We start from the raw sequence: 16,643 nt of genomic DNA on the forward strand, positions 1-16,643 counted from the left end.
CCCCTATTGTCATCGAAGCTCTGGGTGCAAATCTTCATCCAACATTTAGAAATTGCAAACTTACTGGACGGGACACAACTTAATTTGCGAAAATGCTGCCCTCTTTGTATCAGCACAGTGGTACCTTACTTACAAACTTAATTCATTCTGTAACCAGGTTTTTAAGTAGAAAGGTTTGTAAGAAGAAGCAATTTTTCCCATAGGAATCAATGTAAAAGAAAAATAATGTGTCCGATTGGGGAAACCACAGGGAGGGTGGAGGCCCTGTTTCCTGCCCTCCCGAAAGATTTCGAGAGGCCCCATAGTGGCTTCTCCCTGCCTTTTCCGGCCCTGTTTCCTGCCAGAAAATTCCTAGAGAGGCCCCACGGAGGCTTCTCCCCAACTTTTTGTGTGTAAATTTTGCGTTTCTTCAGACAGATGACGTAGCTGCAGCCATGTTTCAAAATGGCAACTGTCAGTGATGTACATTACAAGCAGCATTGAATTTCTCACTGTAGAGAAAGAAACTGTTGGGAACATTCACAAATGTTTGTGTAGTGTTTATGGAGAATCTGCAGTCGACAGAAGTACGGTTAGTCGCTGGGCACAGAGGGTGAGGCCATTACAGTGCAGAAATGGCTTCGTGACCAGAACAAGGAGTGGTACCGACAGGGCATTCACGCCCTTGTGTCTCGCTGGAGGAAGGACATAGAATGGGACAGAGATTACGTAGAAAAATAGGGAGTGTACAGATGGTATATTCCCCCTGCTACGTTAGCAAAGATTTCCCCAACACTATCAGACACATGTTGGAAGTGTAAAAACGAAAGAGGTACCGGTACTTTTTTCCATATGTGGTGGTCATGTCCTAGGATACAAAAAATCTGGAAAACAACTCATACTTGGCTTTCAGAGATTACAAAAGAGGAAATAGAATTCACCCCGGAAGCTATGCTATTAGGAGTTTGGAGAAAACACTACTCAAAACAAACAATGCTTCTTACAACACATATAAACACTGCAACAAGAATTGCGATAGCACAACTCTGGAAAAATGACCAGACCCCAACGGAAGACTTAATTATAGATAAGATATATACATGCGTGGAGATGGACAAACTCACTAACTCAATCAAGGGAAACAAAATCATGGAATCAAAACGAACATGGCAAAAATGGCATGAATGGGTTCAAAAGAGAATATAGAAACAATATACTACGAAGCAATAGTACAATTGAAACAATCTACAGCTACCTTGTAAAAAGTTTTATTTACCAGTTAGTGAACGTAATAAATATTAGAATATAAAAGTATGAAATATAATGTATATAATGGAATGTAACAGGTAAAAATCTACTATAAGAATGTTAATAGAGATGGTTTAAAATCTGTAAAACAGAATAATATGTGATTTGAATTATATGTGAAAACTTAATAAAGAAAATATTTAAAAAAAAGAAAAGAAGAAACACTCTTCTTTCTTGTGTGTAAGTTTCATTGTGTTCAATAAATAATTGTTAGGGAAAAAATGTGGTGCATTGCTTTCTGGGCGACCCTCATATTAAACTAAACTCTGAACTGCACAAATTCTTTCTGAACCCCTTTGGATCTTCACAGCCCAGTCCTGTCTCCCTTCCTTTGTGAAATGGGCCAGGTCATAAGCCACTCCTTTTTTGGTGACCTCTGTGGTCAGGAAGCTCAGCTGCTCCACCCAAAACACCTGAACACAAACCTCCTAATCAATGAGATGCTTCTAGGTTAGGTTTATAGGTTTATTGGATTTATATGCCGCCCCTCTCCGCAAACTCGGGGCGGCTCACAACAATAATAAAAAACAGTTCTGTCACATATAAGCTTGTGAACAGGGACTGAGATCGGACATCTTATCCCCCCCCCCCATTTCAAACCAAGAAACGATGAGGAAATATTAATTGTTTCCCCTTCTCGGATGCTGAGCCTGGGAAATCGGGTGCTTGAAAACTTTCGCTTCTTTAACTCTGTTTTACTTCAGGGGGGATCAGCTGCCTGTGGGGTTCATGGCAACAGATCACAGAGCCACGATTGACCCCTGATTGTTATCCGCATGGTAGATTACACTCTTCGCAAAGGCCAAGAGGCCTTCAGGATTCGGTTACAAAAACAACATGTAATTCGCAGGCTACATCAGGATGGCAATAAACATTGGTGATATTCAAAACCCTGTCTTTCCTTCCTTCCTTCCTTCCTTCCTTCCTTCCTTCCTTCCTTCCTTCCTTCCTTCCTTCCTTCCTTCCTTCTCCTTTCCCCCCTCTTTCCTTTCATTTTTCCTTCCTTCCTCTCTTTCCTCTTCCCTTTCCCCCCTCTCTCGTTCTCCTCTCTCCTTCCCTTCCTTCCTCTCCCTCCCTCCCTTTCTTCCCTTTCATTTCCCCTTTCATTTCCCCTCTCTCCTTCTCCTTCTTTCCTTGTCCACCACCCTCTCCTTCCCTCCATCCCCCATTCCTTCCTTTTCCTTTCCACTTCCTTCTTTCCTATCTTCCTTCCTTCCTTCTCCTTTCCCCCCCTCTTTCCTTTCCTTTCTTTCTTCCTTCCTCTCTTTCCTCTTCCCTTCCCCCTCTCCTTTCTCCTTCTTCTCTTTCCTTCTATTCCTTCCTCCCCCTCCCTCCCTCTATCTCTTCCTTCCCTTTCATTTCCCCTCTCTCCTTCTCCTCCTTCCTTTTTTCCCTCCCTCCCTTCCTTCCCCCTTCCATTACCCTCTCACCTTTCTCCTTCTCCTTCTCCTTCCTTCCTTCCTTCCTTCCTTCTCCTTTCCCCCTCCTTCCTTTCATTTCTTCCTTCCTTCCTTTCCTCTTCCCTTTCCCCCTCTCCTTTCTCCTTTCTCCTTCTCATCTTTCTTCCTTTTCATTTCCCCTTTCATTTCCCTTCTCTTCTCCTCCTCCTTCCTTCTTCCCTCCATCCCCCTCCCTCACCCTTCATTCCTTCCTTTTCCTTTCCCCTCTCTCCCTCCCTCCTTCCTTTCCCTTTTAATCACTACCCTCTGCCCTCCCATCCCCTCTTTCCCCTTCCCCCGTTATGCAAAAGCTCTGCCTTTTCAAAAGGAAACCTTTAATGAATCTATTTGGGTTGCTAAAAATATAGAGATCTAAAAAAAGAAAATGATTTTTAAAAAAAGGCCCGAAGATTTTATTTCTTCATTCCATGCCCTTTTTTATTCATTTAACATACTAAACAGTTTTTTTCCTGAGAAAGAAAAGAGGGCCAATGGTAAAGAACAGAGGGGGAGAAAAAAGAGAATACGGGATGATTAATTAAGCCCAGCTGACAAAGAGACGGTGGAGAACTGTCCTTAAATTGGCCAACAGACTTGTCAAACAAAACTGTCCCGAGAATTTTGTCTGTCTGAAGAGCAGGAACATTTGGGCTTTCCCAAATATGCCCACGTTACACCAACACCCCGCAGTCTGTATTGGTTGCTGATCAGTTTCCGGTCACAATTCAAAGTGTTGGTTATGACCTTTACAGCCCTTCATGGCACCGGACCAGATTATCTCAGGGACCGTCTTCTGCTGCACGAATCCCAGCAACCAGTTAGGTCCCACAGAGTTGGCCTTCTCCGGGTCCCGTCAACTAAGCAATGTCGCCTGGCGGGATCCAAGGGAAGAGCCTTCTCTGTGGCAGCCCCGGCCCTCTGGAACCAACTCCCCCCAGATATTAGAACTGCCCCCACCCTCCCTTGCCTTTCGTAAACAACTTAAAACCCACCTCTGCTGCCAGGCATGGGGGAACTGAGATCCTCTTTCCTCCTAGGCCTTTACAATTCTATGCATGGTATGTATGGATGTATGTCTGGTTTTTATATTAATGGATTTTTAACCATTTCTAATACCAAATTACTATTGTACACTGTTTTATTGTTGCTGTTAGCCGCCCCGAGTCTCCGGAGAGGGGCGGCATACAAATCCAATAAATAAATAAATGAATAAATAAATGAATGAATGAATGAATAAATAAACAAACATTTACTGTGCTGGGTGTGTATGTGAGAGAGAACGGGGTGGGCTGTCGAAATCATAAAACTGACTGTTGTTGGGTTTTCCTTGCCTGTCCCCCCTTTTTTAAAACTTTTAACTTCCTGAGCCAGCACTACTTAATCAAGAATGCAGCTATTTCCTTTCTTTCTCTCTTTCTCTCTCTCTCTCTTTCTTCTGGCTCATTAATTTAACTAATCCAGAACTCAGCCAGAAGGCGGTGGAAGAGTATGGTAACACTTGGAATAATTAAAAGGGAGAGGAATAAGATATTGAAGGAATTTGCTTTATTCTTGGACAAGTTCGTGGTGGTGGGGGGCTGGAGGGCTTTAGATGCTAATCGGAATTAATTTGGCACAGGGGGAAATGGGGACGATTGGGGGCATTATTAGAATAGAATAGAATAATAGAATAGAATAGAAAATAGAATATAATAGAATAGAAAATACGAATAGAAAATAGAATATAATAGAATAGAAAATAGAATAGAAAAGAAAACAGAATAGAATAGAATAGAATAGAATAGAAAATAGAATAGAATAGAAAATAGAATAGAATAGAAAATAGAATAGAATAAAAAATAGAATAGAAAAGAATAGAATAGAAAATAGAATAGAATAGAAAATAGAATAGAATAGAAAATAGAATAGAATAGAAAATAGAATAGAATAGAAAATAGAATAGAAAAGAAAATAGAATAGAAAATAGAATAGAATAGAAAATAGAATAGAAAAGAAAATAGAATAGAAAAGAATAGAATAGAAAATAGAATAGAATAGAAAATAGAATAGAATAGAAAATAGAATAGAATAGAATAGAAAATAGAATAGAATAGAATAGAATAGAATAGAAAATAGAATAGAATAGAATAGAATAGAAAATAGAATAGAATAGAATTCTTTATTGGCCAAGTATGATTGGACACACAAGAAATTTGTCTTGGTGCAGATGCTCTCAGTATACATAAAAGACAATATAGATTTGTCAAGAATCATGAGGTGCAACACTTAACGATTGTCACAGGGGTCAAATAGGCAATTAAACAATAATATTAATAAAAATCTTAGGATACAAGCAACAAGTTACAGTCATGCAATCATAAGTGGGAGGAAATGGGTGATAGCAACAGTGAGAAAAAACTAGTAGAAATAGAAGTACAGGCTTAGTAAAAGGTTTGACAGTGTTGAGAGAATTATTTCTTTAGTAGAGTGATGTCCTTGGGTGCCAAAAGCTGGTGGGCATACACTATCGTGCCCACACCCATAATTCAAGGCCTGGGGAGGATGAAAGTAGCTTCCCGTACTCCGGAGGCTGGAAACGGCCTGTTTCCCAACTTCTGGTGGCCCCAGTAGACTCGTGTTTTGCCTTTCTCAGGCTCCAAAGGCTTCCCTGGATCCTGGGGAGGGTAAAAACGCTCTCCCCTATCCCCCTGGAGGCTCTTTGGAAGCCAAAAATGCCCTCTCGGAGCCTCTGTGCAAGCCAAAATTCACACATGCATGTTGGAGCTGAGCTAGGGCAACAGCTCGCGTGCCAGCAGATATGGCTCCGTGTGCCACCTGACCTTCTACACCAGTGTTTCTCAACCTTGGCAACTAGAAGATATCTGGACTTCATTTGCTGGCTGGGGAATTCTGGGAGTTGAAGTCCAAATATCTTCAAGTTACTGTTGTGGTTAGCTCTGGCCCAGCTCCTGCCCCAAGGACTGTGGATGTGGGGGAGACATCCACATGCTGCAGTCCTATTTTGCCCTCCCCCCCGGAGGAATCTGCTGATGGAGGCTCCTCTGACCAAGAAGACATGAGTGACAGGGAGGAGGAGAGTGTGGCAGACAGCTCAGAAGGAGATCAATTATCTAGCTCCTCCTTGGATTTGGAACAAGAGTTGATGATACAGCCACGCATGCGGAGAGCGATGCATAGGCAGCAACAACTGAGAGATTATTATCAAAGAAAATGAGGCCACCTGTGGTTGGGTGGGGCTGTGGTCATTAGTGAGGCTGCTATAAATAGCAGCCTGTGGGTTTGGCCATTGTGGAGGATTATCTGATTGTTGTGTTTCGTGACTGCCTTGCTGACTTCGACCTTTGTGTGCTGATTTTCCCCCCGCTTTGAAACTAAACCAGAGCAAAGTGTGTTTCACTTTGTGAAAGAAGAAGGACTGTGAATTGCCTCACAGCTGCAAGCTAAGTATCACAGAACTGATAAGGGACTTGTACAAATTACCAGTTTGTTTGGAGACGAGTGCTCTTTGCTCTACCAAAAGAGGGCTTGGTTTAAGTGAATTTTCATTATAAAGAACATTGTTTTGAATTTTCAAACGTATGTGTGTCTGAAATTTGTACCTGTGAATTTTTGGGAGGAGTCTACCAGAGAGCCCGACGGAACAGTTACCAAGGTTGGGAAACACTGTTCTACACAATACAAATGAGGATACAATTCATGCGTTCGCGATGCATCGCCCCAGTGTTTAAAGAGTTTGCTAGATATATTAAAGGAACAGCCGAGACAGGCAGCAAGGCTAAATGAAAAAGGAAAACAAGCTGTTTGCTAAAGTGATCTCCGAGGATATTAAGAATTCACTTTATTTTCTGTTCGCCTCTCACCCTGCCCACATAATTATTGAGAAATGCAGGTAGCTGTTTGTCTTGTCATCTATAACAAATGCATCCGATCCCTTGACGGGGGCAACCTCAGCCCCTCTCCAAAGTCTAGCTCAGGAAGGACATATTGTTCTGAACATTAGGGCACTGTCGTTTACCCCCTGATTGTTTTGCCATGTTCTCAATTTGCACACTCCCGTCTTTGGGCACGAAGGCCATTCATCGATCGGGGAAGGATTTGCTAAAAATTTGTTTTGTGACAGCCTTGAAATTTGTACCCTCAGGGCACTCCAAAGCTACGGGAGGAGTGGAGCTCTCCTGGGAAAGAGGTTTGAATCTGGAGGCTTGAAAAGTCAAGAATTGGGTCTAATGGAAGAGATTTTAGGCTGGGAAGAGAGAGAGAGAAGGGGAAGGGAGGAAGGAAAGAGAGGGGAGGGGAAAGGAGGGGAGAGGAGGAGTGAGAAGGGAAGAGAATAAGAGGGGAAGGGAAGGCAGGGAAAAGGATGGGAGAGGAGAGGTGGAGAGGGAAGGGAAGAGAAGGGGAAGAGAGGGAAGGAGAAAGGAGGAAGGAAAGAGAGGGGAGGAGACGGGAGGGGAAAGGAGGGGAGAGGAGGAGTGAGAAGGGAAGAGAATAAGAGGGGAGGGGAAGGGAAGGCAGGGAAAAGAATGGGAGAGGAGAGGCAGAGAGGGAAGAGAAGAGAAGGGGAAGACAGGGAAGGGGAAGGGAGGAAGGAAGGAAAGAGAGGGGAGGAGAGGGGAAAGGAGGGGAAAGGAGGAGTGAGAAGGGAAGAGAATAAGAGGAGGGGGGAAGGCGGAGAAAAGGATGGGAGAGGAGAGGCCAAGAGGGAGGAGAAGAGAAGGGGAAGGGAGGGGAGAGAAGGGGAAGGGAGAGAAGGGGAAGGGAGAGAAGGGGAAGGGAGGGGAGGGAAGAAGTGGAGTGAGTAGGGAAGGGAAGAGAATAAGAGGGGAGGGGAAGGCGGAGAAAAGGATGGGAGAGGAGAGGCCGAGAGGGAGGAGAAGAGAAGAAGTGGGGAAGGGAGGGGGAAGTTTATTCTTCAGTTTTCATTCCTTTCCAAAATATCAAAGAATGGATTTTGCTGATTTGAATGAAATGATCCGCCCATCTTGCTAAGACAATGCCTCTTCTCAAAAAAAAGTCCTTCTAATTATGCCTAATTTATGGGGAAATATATTAAAATCAATCTAAACGTTATTGCAAACGGTCGTGACATAGGCTGCGTCCCAGAATTAGAGAGCTCGGCAGTTGAAAGCCACCACAAGGATTGTCTAGCCATTAATGACTCGACATGTGCAAAATTGATGTGAATTAATCATGGTAATCGATTTAAATGTAATTAGTTGAACGGTAAGACTGGAATTTGTGTTGTACAAAACAGCAATTAAAGTTATTGTGAAAATAGATAATGTTTTCGACGAATACGGCTGCTATTAAAAATAATTATCAGTGTCTATAGAAGTTTAATGTTTCCAACAACTATTTCCTACAAGAATTGCATAAAACTAGGGAATGAGGAGAGATCCTAGCCTTGAAGTCTCAGAAGAAAAACCAAACAGAAGTACTCTGAGAAGAAAACAGTATTTGGAATACCGTGTCACATTTGGAATACTGTGTCCAGTTCTGGAGACCTCACCTACAAAAAGATATTGACAAAATTGAACAGATCCAAAGACGGGTTACAAGACTGGTGGAAGGTCTTAAGCATAAAACGTATCAGGAAAGACTTCATGAACTCCATCTGTATAGTCTGGAGGACAGAAGGAAAAGGGGGGACATGATCGAAACATTTAAATATGTTAAAGGGTTAAATAAAGTCCAGGAGGGAAGTGTTTTTAATAGGAAAGTGAACACAAGAACAAGGGGACACAGTCTGAAGTTAGTTGGGGGGAAGATCAAAAGCAACGTGAGGAAATATTATTTCACTGAAAGAGTAGTAGATCCTTGGAACAAACTTCCAGCAGACGTGGTAGATAAATCCACAGTAACTGAATGTAAACATGCCTGGGATAAACATATATCCATTGTAAGATAAAATACAGGAAATAGTATAAGGGCAGACTAGATGGACCCTGAGGTCTTTTTCTGCCGTCAGTCTTCTATGTTTCTATGTTTCTATGAAAAAAACCCAGAAGAATTCTGAGAAGGACTATAAATAGTCCTTTATAAAACATCACTTGTGAGAGTATCAACCATGTGAAGTGGACGAGACAGGAAATATGACCAGATGAGCTACATCAACAGAATCCAGCGAAACTGAAAGTACAAATCTCCCACCATCATTTTTATGGTCTGAGATCTTGGAGTGGGTTCCTTTTGAGATGACTGCCCCATCGACCACTATGATCATTCTCTTGGCTGTGTCTCTTCTTGCCTGCAAGATCTTTCCCACATAGCACTACAGAAAGTCGTCCTTTGATCAAAATATTTGACTCGTTTTTAAAAACACATTTCCTTGGAGATTTTCTACATTACGAGAAAGAAAGAAAGAAAGAAAGAAAGAAAGAAAAAAGAAAGAAAGAAATAAGGAAGGAAGGAAAGAAAGAGGGAAGGAAGGAAAGAAAAAGGGAAGGAAGGAAGGAAAGAAAGAAAGAAAGGGAGGGAGGAAGGAAACAAGGAAGGAAGGAAGAATAAAAGAAGGAAAGGAAAGGAAAGAAGGAAGAATGAAAGAAGGAAAGGAAAGGAAGGAAGAAGGAAAGAAGGAAAGGAAAGGAAAGAAGAGGGAAGGAAGGAAGAATGAAAGAAGGAAAGGAAAGGAAAGGAAGGAAGGAAAGAAAGAAAGAAAGGGAGGATGGAAGGAAACAAGGAAGGAAGGAAGAAGGAAAGGAAGGAAGGAAAGAGGGAGGGAAGGAAGGAAGAATAAAAGAAGGAAAGAAGGAAGAATGAAAGAAGGAAAGGAAAGGAAGGAAGAAGGAAAGAAGGAAAGGAAAGGAAAGAAGGAAAGAGGGAAGGAAGGAAGAATGAAAGAAGGAAAGGAAAAGAAAGAATGAAAGAGGGAAGGAAGGAAGAATGAAAGAAGGAAAGTAAAGTAAAGGAAGGAAGGAAGGAATTCTTCTGAGGAAAATGAAAGTTTCAAGCCTAAATTGCTCATCAGGATCATTGTTGAGAGATTATATACCTACAGAATGTGTTTGATTAAACCCGTTTTAAAATTCATTTTCTCTCCTCACCCTTCTGCTTTATTACTGTTCTTTCTTTTTTATATTAATGAATGATCTTATTCTGGGAGTGGGGGGAATAAGTGTGGTCCATAAGAGAAATACACCCTCCCCACTACACACACAAAGGGTGTGTAGCACTGGCTCTTTATCCATGGGAAAAAACAACGTACCCAAGAAATCCATCTTGGAAGATTTGATGTGAAAGACTGTCGACGCAATTCCATTTACCTATTTATTTGTGTTCTATTTCTCAGCCTCTTTTTCAAGACAGCTGAAGAGCCTTTCCTACTTTTAAGCGTACATCCTCCTAGCAAAAAGGTATGTATGTATGTATGTATGTATGTATGTATGTATGTATGTATGTATGCATGCATGTATTTATTTATTAGATTTGTATGCCGCCCCTCTCCGAAGACTCGGGGCAGCTAACAACAATAAAGAAGACAATGTAACAAATCTAATATTAAAAATAATCTTTAAAAACCCAATTTAAAGAACCACTCATACATACAAGCATACCATGTTTAAATTCTATAAGCCTAGGGGGAAGGGAAAAATTTCAATTCCCCCATGGCTGACAACAGAGGTGGGTTTTAATGAGCTTGCGAAAGGCAAGGAGGGTGGGGGCAACTCTGATATCTGGGGGGAGCTGGTTCCAGAGGGTCGGGACCACCACAGAGAAGGCTCTTCCCCTGGGTCCCGCCAAATGACATTGTTTAGTCGACGGGACCCGGAGAAGGCCAACTCTGTGGGACCTAACCGGAGTTTCTTGGAGTCACATCTGAATGACCCGCTTGAAAGGCTGGGTTCAGCCAAGCCAAGCCAAGGAACTTTCAAAAGTTACTAGGAATGTTCTCCAACCATACCCAGTTCCAGAAAATGGGCATTTTCTTTGGCAAATGGATTGGTGGCAGATCTTAGGTTGCTAAGAAACATTCCATTTCTGTGTTGTCACACTCAATCTGCCTTAGCACCATATCAGTAATTAATGTAATTACAGCGGGTGCAAGGAACGTAACCCCCGTGGATATTTCTTACATATCTCACAACCAGAGTGCGCTTCATTTAACTCAGTTCTCCGTATCATCTAACAGTTCCAAAAGGAGTAAGCAAAATGAATTCTCCAAAACACACATCTTAATCTAGATGGCCAATAAGTCCTGTCTTTCAAAAATAACTACAGTGGTACCTCGACCTAAGAACGCCTCTACTTATGAACTTTTCTAGATAAGAACCAGGTGTTCAAGATTTTTTTTGCCTCTTCTCAAGAACCATTTTCTACTTACAAACCCGAGCCTTCAAAATTGTAACCGGAAAGGGCAGGGAGAAGCCTCCGTGGGGCCTCTCTAAGAATCTCCTGGGAGGAAACAGGGCTGGAAAAGGCAGAGAGAAGCCTCTGTGGGGCCTCTCTAGGAATCTCCTGGGAGGAAACAGGGCCTCCACCCTCCCTGTGGTTTGCCCAATCGCACGCATTATTTGCTTTTACATTGATTCCTATGGGAAAAATTGCTTCTTCTTTCAAACCTTTCTACTTAAGAACCTGGTCGTGGAACGAATTAAGTTCATAAGTAGAGGTACCACTGTATTTGATCTTTTAGTCTTTCCACACCCAATCCCCAAAGAATGCACATTTAGCGTGGAATACAGTTCTCCTTTGGGTCTTCTGCCCCAGACACAATTCACAGTAGAGTTCAAAAGTATATTTTGGGGACATGAGTTGCGGAACGAAAAGGAGAAATTAACTTAGTTACAGAAATGCTCATGAATCCTCACCCAGGCTTCTCAAGACATTCGCAAAGGTGTAGGAAAAAATATATAGGTATGTTCAACTTGTTTCTGATGCCTTCAGAATTACATTGATTTTGCAGAATGTAAGGTTTAATGCCACACATACTGCGTCCATAAGTGAGATTTTCCTCCCTCCCTCTTAGCTATTTTGCATTTTATTTACTTCTTCACCCCCCCTCCCCAAAACACACACAACTGATATATTGTAGAGTAAGTCTTGCAGGACCTTGGAGAGCTCCAAAGTTCTCAACTCATTCCAATATTCATACTACTAATGAGAGGAAAACTAGTTTTGACTACTTCTGCCCAGTGATGGGCCTCGTAGGTAAATCAGTAGCTAATTTCTACACAGCTAATTTCACCTTAGTGTTCTGTCCTCCTACACTACTAGCCAGTGGTCTTTTCAGTTGGCTAAAAGGACATTAAAAAAAAAACCAGCCAGGAGTCTGACCTTTCTTTTTTCCGCTTTCTTCCTCCTTATATTTTTTCTTATGCTTGTGAGTATGTATGAGAGAGGGAGAGGGGGAGAGGGGGGAAGAGAGAGAGAGAAGGAGAGAGAGAAAGGGACAGGGAGGCTAGGAGAGAGAGAGAGAGAGAAAGGAACAATGAGAGGGAGATGGAGAGGGAGGGAAAGAGAGAGAGAGATCGAGGAAGAAAGAGAGGAAGAAAAAGAGAAGGTTCTTGTGCTAAGAGTGGTCAATTGACTTTTGGATCAGCTGGTGAAAGTCAATCTATATTGATTGATTGATTGATTGATTGATTGATTTCCCAAGGCCAATCCACAACATTGCATCTTTAATACATACTATAAAATAAATCTCCCTATAAAATTAGCATTTCATCAGAAACATGAAATGGTTCGCAGGTCGTTCGCTGCTTTTGTTAGCTTGCATCACGCATTATAAAAATATCATTTGAGCAGAAATCCCAATTAAAAAATAAATAAAGTATTGGGCTACTTTGAATAGGAGACAAGTCTAGCCCCCATCTATAGTAAACAATACTCGACGAGAAGTGAACCTCCTGATTTTGTTGGGTCAAAACATCATCGCAGTCACAAGGGCTAATGGGAACAAATTTGATTAGGTGTCCACTGTCATTTCTATGATTCAAAGGCATGCTGCGTTCCGCCATGGTTTAATTTTGGCTTAGCTAGATGAGCGAAATCAGACATTGTGGTTTAATCAACAAACACAGCTTAACCAACCCGTTGCTTGGAGCAATGAACTGATTCCCTCCTGTCAATCTTTCTAAGATAAAGTTGACTTGGCGTACATAGCAAGGATTGCCAGAGAATGAGAAATAATTGCAGAGGAAATACAATCCCCTACTTTTCCCTATGTAATGTGAAAATAAAATAAACATGCTTAAAGATAAATGAAAACATATTCCTTCGGCTTTTAAAGACATTTGGAGCCTTGCTTTCTTTGGCAGACTCCATAAATGTAATACTGCCTGATAACCTGATTGAAAATTAGATCCTATTGTTTTATAAGGGGTTCCAGGCTGTCTGAGTAAATTTTTACCCCTAAAAAGCCAACGAGGGATTGGATTTCCCCCAGGCAATAACATTTTTTATTTATTTATTTTTTTTTAAGAAAATGCCGTTGGCTGCAGACTGAAGTTTGCTCTACCCAGAATCCAGCATTCTCTTCCCTATTTCGAATTATGAAGAAAAATCACAGCCATCTGTGGGTGTCAACAAACTCAAACTCAACCCAGACAAGACGGAGTGGCTGTGGGTTTTGCCTCCCAAGGACAATTCTATCTGTCCATCCATTACCCTGGGGGGGAAATTATTGACCCCCTCAGAGAGGGTCCGCAACTTGGGCGTCCTCCTCGATCCACAGCTCACATTAGAGAAACACCTTTCAGCTGTGACGAGGGGGGCGTTTGCCCAGGTTCGCCTGGTGCGCCAGTTGCGGCCCTATTTGGGCCGGGAGTCATTGCTCACAGTCACTCATGCCCTCATCACCTCGAGGCTCGACTACTGTAATGCTCTCTACATGGGGCTACCTTTGAAAAGTGTTCGGAAACTTCAGATCGTGCAGAATGCAGCTGCGAGAGCAATTATGGGCGTCTCTAAGTATGCCCATATCACTCCAACACTCCGCAGTCTGCATTGGTTGCCGATCAGTTTCCGGTCACAATTCAAAGTGTTGGTTATGACCTACAAAGCCCTTCATGGCACCGGACCAGAATATCTTCGGGACCGCCTCCTGCCGCACGAATCCCAGCGACCGGTTAGGTCCCACAGAGTCGGCCTTCTCCATGTCCCGTCAACCAAACAAAGCCATCTGGCGGGACCCAGGGGAAGAGCCTTCTCTGTGAGGGCCCCGACCCTCTGGAACCAGCTCCCCCCTGAGATTAGGATTGCCCCCACCCTCCCTGCCTTTCGTAAACTCCTTAAGACCCACCTCTGTCGTCAGGCATGGGGGAACTAAACATCTCCCCCTGCCCATGTTGTTTTGCCATTGATTGATTGACTGTGTGTCTGTTTTTATATACATTGGGATTGTTTTATGAATTTATTAATTTTAAACTGTAATTAGATTGGTGGGCATTGGATTTGTTATTATGTACTGTTTTTATTATTGTTGTGAGCCGCCCCGAATTTGCGGAGAGGGGCGGCATATAAATCCAAGAAATCTAATCTAATCTAATCATCTCTTAAACATGTCACAGGATATGCCATATTCAGCTCTTACAAAAAACTTAATTTTTTTTGCAAAATTAAGATTTTAAAAACCGTTTTCCTCCAAAGCTATTTGGGTTGAGGTTCAGAATGGCATGTCATTCCCTATATCTCCTCAAAAGTTTCTTTCCCCTAAATTTTGGGGGCCGTTTTGGTTATCTACTGAAATATTTTGATACTTGGAGAATGGTAATAATGGAGACAAAGGGATCACTCATTAGAGCTGAAAATATTCTGGCATCCATATCAAAGATGAATTTGCATGATTTGCTTTGGCCTAGCATTATTTGTCTGAGAGATAGCCAAAGATAATAATAATTAAAAATGCAGTTTATTGTAGATTGTTATCAATCATTGCCAACCATGTGGAATGCCTGTCTTGGTTAATATTGATTGAACATCCTGCTTAACATAAAGATTATTTACTCAGTTCTCTGTCCTGTTTAAGGTAAAGGTTGTTTACTCAGCTGTCTGTTCTGTTTACGGTAAAGATTAAACTAGCAATCACCCTTATTTGACATGTATCTCTGTACAATTCAGGGGTTTCTTTAAATATTAACTTGCTACTGGTTAGCTATCTTTAGGGTAAGTCAATCTTTGTAATTGTGGACTCAAGAGGTTTGCTATACTGCCTGCTACCGCACGAATCCCAGTGACCGATAAGGTCCCACAGAGTTGGCCTTCTCCAGGTCCCGTCGACTAAACAATGTAGTTTGGCGGGCTCCAGGGGAAGAGCCTTCTCTGGCGGCCCCGGCCCTCTAGAACCAATTCCCCCCGGAGATTAGAACTGTCCCCACCCTCCCTGTCTTTCGTAAACTACTCAAGACTCATTTATACCGCCAGGCATGGGGGGAGTTGAGATAGCTGTTCCCCCTAGGCCATTACAAGCTATGCATGGTATGTTTGTGTGTATGTTTGGTTTTATAATAGGGGTTTTTAGTTGTTTCATTATTGGATTGTACATGTTGTGTTTATTATTGTTGTTAGCCGCCCCGAGTCTGCGGAGAGGGGCGGCATACAAATCCAATAAATTATTATTATTATTATTATTATTATTATTATTATTATTATTATTATTAATATTAATAATAATAATAGAATAAAGACAGATGTCTGAGGAAGGAATTTCTCAACCCAGAGAGATTTTTTCCTAGCTTTGCTCAAAAAATCATGTCTCCGTGTCCATGATTAATATAGAACATAACCTTGAACATATACTAATAGAGTTGAAAGGGACCATGGAGATCTTCTAGTCCAGGGGTAGGCAAAATTGGCTCTTTTATGACTCATGGACTTCAACTCCAAGAATTCCTGAGCCAATCGTGCTAGCTCAGAAATTCTGGGAGTTGAAGTCCACATGTCATAGAAGAACCAACTTTGCCTACCCCTGTTCTAGTCCAACAACCTGCTTGACCAGCAGACACTATACTATTTCAGACAAATGGTCATCTTTTTGAAAGCCTCCCACAAGCTTCCCACGGCTCATCAGTTGTGAGTTTGATACCCCTGAGCTAGAACAATTAACCAGTGGAATAATCTCATCACCGGCTCAAGGTTGACTCAGCCTTCCAGCCTTCCGAGGTGGGTAAAATGAGGACTCGGATTGTGGGGGCAATAGCCTAGCTCTGTTAAAAAGTGCCTTTGCTAACATGTTGTAAGCCACCCTGAGGCTAAGGAGAAGGGGGGCATAAAAATTGAATGAATGAATGAATGAATGAATGAATAATTTGCCTCCAGAAGTTGTGAATGCCACAACACTGGAAACTTTTAAGAAGAGGTTGGATAACCCTTTGTCTGAGGTGGTGTAGGGTTTCCTGCCTAAGCAGGGGGTTGGACTAGAAGACCTCCAAGGTCCCTTCCAACTCTACTATTCTATTCTATTCCATTCCATTCCACTCCACTCCACTCCATTCTATTCCATTCTATTCCATTCTATTCCATTCTATCTTATCCTATCCTATCCTATCCTATTCCATTCCATTCCATTCCACTGTACTGTACTTTACTCTATTCTATTATATTCTATTCTATTCTTAGACTGCAGGACAGTCAAAAGAGATATTAGCAATGGAACTTAGGAGCTACAGACAAAAATTGCTAAGAGGCAATCACCATTCAGAAAAACAGCTGTTCCATAGAATGCAAAGAGTTTCGTGCAGTGTTTTTTTCCCACTTAGAATTCTTAACTGAGTCACTGTAGTGACTCATGGAGGATAAAGCCACTCAGGGCAATTAGTGATGATGGCTGTACATTGCCTCTAAAACCAGGGCTGTGACACACCTTGCAATATTCTGGGAACCACATCAGGGGAGAACACTGCACTCCTCTCTGACGTTGCACTTTCCACAAATAATCCGTTTTATCGTAATCAAAAGCCAACATGGGTTTGTCAAAAACAG

General features: G+C 42.1%; 1 protein-coding gene across 1 annotated transcript in view; it reads right to left on the reverse strand.

The window, feature by feature from the left end:
- Nucleotides 1–16,643, reverse strand: part of AFF2 (ALF transcription elongation factor 2) — a 331,886-nt gene that overhangs the window by 90,067 nt on the left and 225,176 nt on the right.

Source organism: Erythrolamprus reginae, chromosome 8, assembly GCF_031021105.1.
Source record: "Erythrolamprus reginae isolate rEryReg1 chromosome 8, rEryReg1.hap1, whole genome shotgun sequence".
In the NCBI taxonomy this organism is placed as follows: domain Eukaryota; kingdom Metazoa; phylum Chordata; class Lepidosauria; order Squamata; family Dipsadidae; genus Erythrolamprus; species Erythrolamprus reginae.